This window comes from Simochromis diagramma, unplaced genomic scaffold (genome assembly GCF_900408965.1).
Source record: "Simochromis diagramma unplaced genomic scaffold, fSimDia1.1 OVJJ01000583.1, whole genome shotgun sequence".
Taxonomy (NCBI): domain Eukaryota; kingdom Metazoa; phylum Chordata; class Actinopteri; order Cichliformes; family Cichlidae; genus Simochromis; species Simochromis diagramma.
Genome location: NW_024387285.1, coordinates 3,324,324 through 3,334,812, shown reverse-complemented (window position 1 = coordinate 3,334,812; position 10,489 = coordinate 3,324,324). Strand labels below are relative to the sequence as shown.

The following is a 10,489-nucleotide window of genomic DNA, read 5'->3' as shown; positions in this document are numbered from 1 at the left end:
CGATAGTAGAAACATTGATCGGCAACCCTCTGATTGGTCGGCGAAAATGTCGAAGGAGCGCGCTCGGTATTTTTCGGCAGCAGAGCAAGAACTCTTGAGTGAGGGATTCCAGGAGTTTCAGAGTTTAATCAGAACGCAAGGGAACACTGCAAAGGCTGCAAAAGCAAGGAGAGAGGGCTGGCAGAAAGTTGCTGACAAATTAAACTCGTAAGTAATTTAATAATAACAATAATAATGGAGTGGATTGATATAGCGCTTGTCAAGGCACCCAAAGCGCTTTACAATGCCACTATTCAGTCACTCTCACATTCACACACTGGTGGAGGCAGCTACGGTTGTAGCCACAGCTGCCCTGGGGCAGACTGACAGAAGTGAGGCTGCCATATCGCGCCATCGGCCCCTCTGGCCAACACCAGTAGGCGGTAGGGTAAATGTATTATATTACACTATATTATCCAATATTATATTACATCATATTATATTATATTACATTATATCCTCTTTCACATTAGAGCCACAACAGGACCCACTAGAACATGGGAACAAGTAAAAGTGAAATATAAGAATATTCTACAGAATGGTAATATTTATCACTTATATTGCTTTTCGTCTCTTGGAAAGAGACCCTGAAATAATCTGTTTGTTTGTTTATAACAGCAACCAAGAAAAGGGCAGAGCACAAAAAGACAGGTGGTGGTCCTGCACCCCCTCGTCAACAAGTTGGTTAAGTGAATAATACCCTCACGGGAATATCGATATCTCTCTATGAGCACACTGTCGCGCTGAGCTAAAGGATCCTGTCTATCCCGCAATATACGCTGAATTCTGAAAACTCTCCTTATCAATCTTGCACCTTCCGCAATGGGCTGCTCGCGTAAACGGACAGGACATGGCTGCGACAGACTTCCCAAATCCACCTTCGCTTTTATAGCCGTGGTCTCCCATCTTGATTACACGAAGTAATTTGCAATTACTACTCTGAAATATGAATTACATCTGTAATAATCACATACATGTAATAGAATGTTAATAGTACATTTCCCTTTTTTAGGAAATGACCTGTATGTATCTGTGTGAAATCAATAAATGGATCAAGTGCTGCATTATCTTTAGTTACATTGATAATATTTATTTATGGTGAAACAGTGGTGGAATATCGCTGTTGCTTTCGTATACATGAAGCGGACATACCTGCGTGGCCGCGATCTAATACTGTTTACATAAAGTAAACCTGCTCCCGAGCAGGTTTACGCTTACGGCTCTGTTGCTATGGCAGCAAGTCCCGGATGAGCTTCGGGGAAACGAACGATCCAAGATCACGCGAAATCGTCAACAATCAAATCCAGCTAACTTACTTAGCGAGGTACGAAGAACGGGCCCCAGGTATTCCAGCTTCTCCGTACAGTTCAAAAACATACATGGGCTTTGGTAAATGGGTGATTCTGAATTGGCAGAAGGTATGAGTGTGTCTGGTTGTCTGGATCTCTATAACAGACTGATGATCTGTCTGGGGTTTACCCCACTATTTGCCCTATGACACCTGGCATGACTGTACTTATCTGAAGGTTGGTGGTTTGATACCTGGCTGCTTCAGTCTGCATGCCAAATATCTTTGGGCAAGATGCTAACCACAAGTGGCTCCCTGATACATCTACTGGAGTATGAATGTGTGGGAATATTAAATAGAAAGCCCTCAAGCATAGAAAAAAAGCACTGGGGTGAATAGCTGAGTTAGGCATGTTGTATAAAGTGCTTTGAATTACTCAGGGAAAGTAGAAAAGCACTATATGTCAGTCCTAGGGTGGAACATTTTCTGCAGGTGGAAGCGTATTAAATAATAATTTTGAACTTCACTGTAAAATCATGACCTTGCTGTGACTTGATGATACAGCTGATGATACAGCAACACGGTTGAAAATAGTTAATGAATGCACACATCACACATTCACACATCCAGTTTAAAGTGCTGCTAGATCGTGAAGATCGTGAAGGACCTCAGCCATCCCAACAACAGACTGTTCTCTCTGTTGAGGTCAGGAAAGCGATTCCGCTCCCTGAAGACCAACACAGAGAGACTGAGGAGGAGCTTCTTCCCGCAGGCGATACGGTCTCTCAATCACACCACCACACAGTACTGACCCACACATACAGTTCTTACACACACTGGACTTTCTGGACTTTGTTTTTGCACAACACTGGTCACTATATTCTTCATTTCCGGTTAATACTTGTACAGCTGCTGTTATTGTGTATATATTTATTTATATTTAGATTTCTTCATACATTCTTATATAGTTCTATATTGTGTATTGTGTATTTTGTTGTACAGTTATTTTATTTTCAACTTTAATTTATATATTTATCTTATTCTTCCCAGTTAAATTTACCCTTCATTCTAATTTGTGTTGTACAGTTATTTCATTTTTAACCTTAATTTATATTTTATTCCTTCCTAGTTAAATTTACCCTTTTTAATTTTTCATATTTATTTCCTATCTTATTCATAGCCTTTTCCTTTTTGTTTTCTTTAGGTCACGAGCAGTTGTCCAAGCATTTCACTACATATCGTACTGTGTATGACTGTGTACGTGACAAATAAAATTTGAATTTGAATTTGAATTTGAAAGAATAAGTGAGAAAGAAGCAAGTCAGTCTGCAGTGTTTGAAGCACCAGAATGACTCTGAGAAAAGACTTACGGACCTTTTGTCACATTGAGGAGACAGAACAGAAGGACAGAAATTGCCATTCACTAGTTTGACCAGCCAGAATGGGTCTGGTCTTAAGAAGAACTTGGATGGACTGAGAGTCATCAAGATGCCCTAAACCAGTTGACAAACTATCTAACACAGGCACCCATTCTAGATTACCATGATTTTTCAGAGCTCTTTGTACCCCACCTCACAGCAGTGCCTGGAAGCCGTTTTATCAGAAACAAGCAGCCAAGATGAAGGTGTTACGCCCCTAGTCTAGGGGTATAGAGACGCACATAAGGTTGGAGGAGAGAGAGGCAAGTACCTGCCCTGGTTCCCAAGCCAAACATTCGAAACCAGTTATGAGTAAAAAAGGTGATTTTATTTAATGTCAGGAAGCAACCCAGGCCAAAATAATAAACAAAACCACCTAAGTCACACCAGAGGAAACTAACTAAACCCTAAGATAGAAACAAAACAAACAAATGACAATACTATCCCTCACTTCCTAGCACACAAAACAGGAGAAAACTGTTCGAAAGAAAAAGGCGGCTCACCCCTTCCACTTCAGCCTATGCATACATAAGCACTGAGTTTACACCAGTGGCGGCTCTCACAGAGCACGCTTACACAGATACCAAGAAATGCAAAAAGTTGGAAACCAGGGCCGGGTCTGCGTCTGCTTTTAAAACTGCTCGCTCGTTTCTCTCTCTCCCGGGAGCTGTCAGAGCGGCTTTTTGAACACCTGTTCCACGGTCCAATCAGCAGCTCACTACTCTTCATTAGGGGAAGGACCTGCAGAGGGTCTTAAGCACAGCACAGACACAGAAACAAAGCAGCTCATACAGACTTCTTATGGCCACAGTCGTAACAGAAGGTCATTGCATATAATGCAAGGACATTAGTATCCCTTGAGAAAAATTATCATATGCATTCTGGAAAGCTCCTTTCTTCCTCCGTAACCACAGGGAATCTGAGTTAGTCATGAGAGTTACCCCGTCATCGGTTGCTTCACAAAACCAACAACTACTTACCAAAAGCTCGTGTCGTAATTTTACTTTTTACTTTCCAAATATAACATTGCTGGGAGATTTTAATAGCCACATGGACAGAGCATCAAATTAATTAAAAAAAAATTTATATTTCCTATCTGGAGAATTTTGGCTTAGACTAATAAATACATGTTCCCACACACTCCAAAGGACATACTTTAGACCTTATCTGTTGTACTGGAGTCCGAGCGATGAACTATGCTGTATCAGACATATCTTTTTCAGATCATAATTTAGTTTCATTCGGTGTTGGTTTCCAACTGTACAAAGGTAATCTAACATGCTTTCTTAATGTTGTGATATTTTGATACCATGGTAGCATTTACAGGATATTGTTTTATAGTGATATTATACAGGAAAACTGTTACTCAATAAGGCCCATTTACTAGTTGTTTTTCTCTTTCTCTGTGACCCAAGAATTAATGTGTAAGAATCACAGGATGGTACCTCAAGGTTGAAAACACCACAGAGATCACTCCCTTACTCCCATCCTCCCTTCCTTATTCTTTAGAAAAGAGCTTGTTAAAGGCCAGGTGGTTTGTTTCAGAATTCACTAATGAAAGAACTCTGTATTCTATGTCTAGGAGTGTATTTTGCTGGGATGATCATAAATTGTAGCTGAACTGATAAACTACACAAAGGATACTTCTTTGCTCAGAAGGCAGGAAGACGTTTCCTTATTTGGTCTGTACCGGTTTGAACTGAGAACCTGCTGACACACGAACCTTTTTTTCCTCTATATAAGCTGTTGTGTACTTAATAAACCTTTGAGTTGATTTTGGAAGAGCAACCTGAAGCAGTCTGTGTTTCCTTGTTCTCCCAAGCTACTCCCGGCGCTGTAACTAACCCGCTGAACGGCATACTTGAGTGTTACTTTGAATAATTAGGAGTCTTATAAGGAAAGGACAAAACTCTGCTTATCGCTCACGCCACGGAGGAAACCCGGGACGGAAATTTCCTTCAATTTGGTGTCAGAAGTGGGATCCTGACGAAGGTAAATATGCGTCTTTTATATTTATATAAGACCGTATTATACCTCTCTCAGTGATCAACCTATAAAAGAAACGGGATATGCTGACGAAGTTTCACTTAGTGATCCAGAGAGATACACTGACGACTTCCTTAGTCCCCGAATAAAGTAAATTAAAAGCAGAAAGACACAGGAAGTTGCCTGTTGTATTGCGAGAAGTTGCTCGTTAAGCGAGAAGTTGCTCGTTAAGTGAGAAGTTGCTCACCCAAACAAAAATTGCTAGCAATAAATTTAAAGTGACCTCAGCTGTGCCACAGCAAAATACTAACATAAATCCTTCAAAGCGTGTAAACCCCTCTGGAAATCACTGAACATGGGTCAGAATAATTCAAAAAACTCAGACAGGTCCAAAAAAAAAATCGAAATTAACTGTAAAACCAAAAAAATAATAATATATAAAATCACAAATAACGGCTCAGTACAACTCCCACTTCCGGTTACGTGTAACCCACGTCCGCGAATCGGTGAAGACTTCCATGATTACGTATCCAGAACATGTGGAAGTGCTTATGTGACTGACTTTGTTTACAACTTAAGAACTGTAAGTTCAATGCATCCTAATTTATTTCCGGAGCCTTATCCCGAACGATTATCGCCAGAAAACAGGTCAGTAGAAATGTTGAATATCATTTGTGATAAGAAAAGTAGTCTGCTTAAACAGTCCTGTAGAAAATATATGATAGAATGCCGCGACGTGATACATCGAATGTTACCGCTATGGAAAAAGGGACCGGAACCAGGTGTAGATGCTTTAACATCAAATAAAACTAGTGCAGGCTCTAGCATAGAAAATAAATCTACCGCAGGAAAAGCTAGTCTTGCATGCTCAGCCGTTCAGCCTTACAACCAGAATTTTAACCCGAAAGGTAGACAAGCTAGAGGTGCAAATTTAGCTCAGTTTTCCAGCAGCCGCAGACACCCAGAGCAAAAATGAATTTGTGTATTTCATTTAACACAAAGGGTGAAATGTTTGCTGATACTGATAACAGCTATGTTTTCTCTGCCTTATGCACCATGGAGAAGGAACAGCCTCTGTGTCAGCTGGACGCCTCAGCAGAGAATGAACTCAACACCTTTTTGTCTGGTATTCCACGTCACACACTGTGCCAAAGACGTGTTCAAAAACCACTGCCAGGTAATCCCATATCTGGGAGCCACACTTTTGTCTCTCTCACACTGTTCAACAACATGATAACTGCTCACACCAGCGAAGGTCAAACAGTGGTTTTGTCACATAACTCAGACATAGGTTATGACATAACTACACCATGTCGACACATAGATCTAACCTACCCTATCCACTGTACTATTTCTGCAGTTACGTTGCCAGCTGAATACCAGAATATGACATTATGGTCTAAAGGTGAGAATGATGTAGGATTTATTGACTGCACACCTTATCACGCACAGCTAAAAAACAACAAGCCAGTATATGTCAAGCAATATCCCATTTCTGCCGAAAAAGCCTCAGCCCTAGATGTCATCATAGGAGATTTATTGACTACAGGAGTAATAAAGCCCACAATATCTCCATATAATACTCCTGTCAATCCTGTGCCAAAGCCTAACAAACCTGGCGTATGGCGTTTTACACAAGACTTAAGACAAATTAATGCAGTCATTCTGCCTCTGCCACCTCTGGTTCCAGACGTCCCCAGCATATTGACATCTATTCCATCCACAGCCACACATTTTACCGTGGTGGATTTGTGTTCCGCCTTTTTCTCAGTACCTGTGCATGAAGACACACAGCCGTTATTTGCATTCACACATAGAAATAAGCAGTACACTTGGACTCGTCTGCCTCAAGGCATGGTAGATAGCCCTGCTGCTTTCTCAATGGTGATCCGTGCTACCCTGGACAGCTTTACTCCTCCTGAGGGCTGTACTCTGATCCAGTATGTGGACGACCTCCTCCTCTGTGCTCCGAGTGAGGAACTATGTCAAACTGCTACACACATGCTTCTCCAGCACCTCCAACAGACTGGCCACAAAGCGTCAGCAAAGAAAATGCAGTACTGTCAGACTTCTGTTCAATATTTGGGATTCACACTGTCTCACGGAAAACGTTCCATGACTGCAGACAGGGTCAAAGCTGTGACCTCCGTCCCTCGGCCCACTACACAGAAGGAAATGTTGTCCTTCCTGGGCATGGTGAACTATTGCAGACAGTGGATACCAGACTGTTCTTTTCATGACCACATTCTGCGTGACTGTTGTAAAAAAGACAAGCCTCCTCGAATACTGTGGTCCACAGAAATGACTGCCTCTTTCAATGCATTACAGGGAGCGCTGACCTCCACCCCTTGTTTGGGTCTGCCTGACTACCACTTACCATTCCATCTGTACGTCACAGAGAACGGCACAACCTGCACAGGTGTACTGGCCCAAGAGCATGGCAGTGGCTACCGTCCAGTAGCCTTCTACTCAAAGGTGCTGCCAGCAGTAGTTCAGGGGATGCCGGCCTGCCTGAGGGCAGTAGCAGCTTGCTCTATCATGATAAGGGACTGCGAGAAGCTTACACTCTCACATGACACTATTCTACACACCAATCACCAGGTCACGACCATTCTAGCAAACATAACTACACAACACATGACCGCACAACGTCGCTCAGGTTATGAAGCTACACTGACCTCCACAGCAAATCTCACTATAAAGGCGAGCAGCACACCCAATTCGCCAGCACATTTATTGATCCATATGCTGTGTTCTTCTGACCGACAGGATGGCTCAGACGGGCTTGATGTTCATGACTGCATGACACGTATACAGGAATCCACAGCACCACGTCCAGATTTAGAGCAGACACCTATCCCAGACTCAGCCACGGTTTATGTGGACGGGTCCTGTTCAAGGCCGAATGACAACTCATTTCTTTGTGGCTATTCAGTGGTGACATTGCCTGACATAATACTAGAGGCTCACTCATTACCACTTCACTCAGCACAAAAAGCAGAGCTCATGGCTTTAATATGCGCCTGTGAGCTCCATTTGGATAAGCGTGTGACAATTTACACAGACAGCCGCTATGCGTTTGGCGTCGTACATGACTTTGGCACATTGTGGAGACAAAGAGGATCTGGATCTGCTGATGGAAAACCGATTGCTAAATTCTGATTTTGTTCAAAGACTTTTTCAGGCTATACAGCTACCATCGGCCGTTGCAGTCGTTAAAACGAAAGGACACAGTACAGCTGACACAGACGAAGCAACAGGTAATGCCTTAGCAGACGTGACAGCCAAGGCTGCAGCTGCATCACAGCTCCCACCTCCACAGGAAGTATTATCTGTGCCCCTACAGCTGCCACTTGTTACACTCCCAGACTATTTAGACACAAATGTTGATTTAAAATTCATACAAGAGCAAGCCTCTGCATGTGATTACACCTATTGGGAGAATAATGACTGTACCTTAGATGACAGAGATGGCCTATACAAAATTTTGAGGGTTTGATTGCCCTCCCATATTCCCTGATGCCAGTCCTTGTCCGACATTTTCACGGTGTGAGTCATGTCGGACAAAGAGGGGTAATAGGGGCAATAAAATCAAGATTTGTAATTGAGAAAACATTGCATGCAGTAAAAAGCATATTAGCAACCTGTCTAACATGTGCACGAACTAATGTAGGGAGACCAAAAGCGAAACATCAGCATTTATCACAACCAGATTTTCCATTTCATACATTACAAATTGATTTTACACACATACCAGCGCAAGGAAGCATCAAGTACTTACTAAGTTGATCCACTATTACCAGGATCAATTTAGTAAATGAGTAGAAGCTTATCCAACCTCAAAAGAAACTGCAGAAGTAGTCTGTCAAAAGTTGAGCAATGAAATAATACCCAGATTTGGAATACCTCACCAGATTAACAGTGATAGAGGACCTTCATTCACATCAGAAGTAATTCAAAAGTGTGCTAAAACTTTAATGACCTGGATCAAATTACTTCCTCAAGTCCTTTGTGAGATTAGAATGACTCCATCTGCAGTAACCAAATTATCTCCATTTGAAATAAGACCGTTTCCAACACCATGGTCAGCTTCCAGAGGGGCACCGCTAGTAGAAGGTGATGTATATTGCATTGTCCGACTATGTTCACAACCTGGTAGAAACACTGAATAATAACTATCAGAAAGTTTGTCTCTCTCAGCCTTTCCCCTCCACAGTTCCATCAGTGGAGACAAGGAGATGCGGTGTTGGTGAAGTCGCTAAAACCAAGGACACTCGGGGAGGCCGCGCGTGTTCCAGCCCCCAGACTGTGCTTGCAGTGACGAGAACCAGCATCCTCACAGACGGACAACCTCAGTGGATTCATGCCAGCAGGGTTAAGACCAGCCCAACCAGACCATCTCAGGCGTTGGATCAAGCAGACGACGACTCAGGCGGGCCAGCGCCGGGAACTAGAACAAATAAATACACACGGGTAGATGACATCTCCGGCGAGCCAACGCCCGGATCCAATCCACCTACACACACGCAATCACTGATTAACACACAACGTCTGAAAGAGCCACAGCAAGGTACTCAAACATCCAGCAGGAACAGAAAGCCGAGAGTACCACATGATGTCTAATCTGATAAAGCTAGACTCATTCCATCCTGATAATGGAGAAAATGAAATGCCCATTGTCATCATACGACGCTTATTCAATGTCTCTCGAACCTGGGACCAGGCCAGGAGACGACTGAAGAACTGTTTTTCCTATATATTTTCTTATATATTTAGGTTATTTATCATATCTATCGCATTAACTTTAGGATTTTTCTTTGCTATTTTGTATTGTAAACTGCAACCATGTTCACATTTCTGCAGGTCATATTTTGCTGACAATACCTCATGCTCTATTTTATTGGTTGTGCAATAATACTCTTAGATTAGCTCTACCTGTTAATTGGACCGGTACCTGTGGTCTAGTAACTTTAGCCCAAGAACTACTAATACAACAAACCTCTGATCTGCCTGTATCCAGCAGACGTACAAAACGCTCCGCTTACTCACATAACGTTTACGTTGATGTATGCTGTACTTTCATTCCCAATAATACCGCTCCTAACGGTTCATTCACACAAGCTATGAATAGACTTGAAGCATTGAAGATAGAACTAAGAGCCAATACAGGCCACAGTCAGTGGCTAGATAAGTGGCTACAGGACACGTTTGGAAAATGGAAGGAACTAATTGTAGCCTTTGTAACCGTTGCCGCATGTTTTTGATAATTATTGTCTGTTGTGTGATACCATGTATACGCTCTCAGAATTTTTGATATTAAGCTTACTCGAAGGACTAGTTACATTTATGATTTGTTTTATGTTCATGATTTGTCTTTAGATTATGTTATTACATTCTGTCTTTATACTATGTTATCATTTCATGATTTTAAAACTGCTCGCTCGTTTCTCTCTCTCCCGGGAGCTGTCAGAGCGGCTTTTTGAACGCAGTCACCTGTTCCACGGTCCAATCAGCAGCTCACTACTCTTCATTAGGGGAAGGACCTGCAGAGGGTCTTAAGCACAGCACAGACACAGAAACAAAGCAGCTCATACAGACTTCTTATGGCCACAGTCGTAACAGAAGGTCATTGCATATAATGCAAGGACATTAGTATCCCTTGAGAAAAATTATCATATGCATTCTGGAAAGCTCCTTTCTTCCTCCGTAACCACAGGGAATCTGAGTTAGTCATGAGAGTTACCCCGTCATCGGTTGC

The 10,489-nt window shown here is 42.3% G+C and overlaps 1 long non-coding RNA gene across 1 annotated transcript; it reads left to right on the top strand.

Moving 5' to 3' along the window:
- Positions 1–2,627: 2,627 nt before the first annotated feature.
- LOC120716092 lies at positions 2,628–10,042 on the top strand. Its single transcript, XR_005691803.1, has 2 exons — positions 2,628–5,379; positions 8,932–10,042. It is a non-coding gene; the product is annotated as an uncharacterized LOC120716092 (long non-coding RNA).
- Positions 10,043–10,489: the final 447 nt, after the last annotated feature.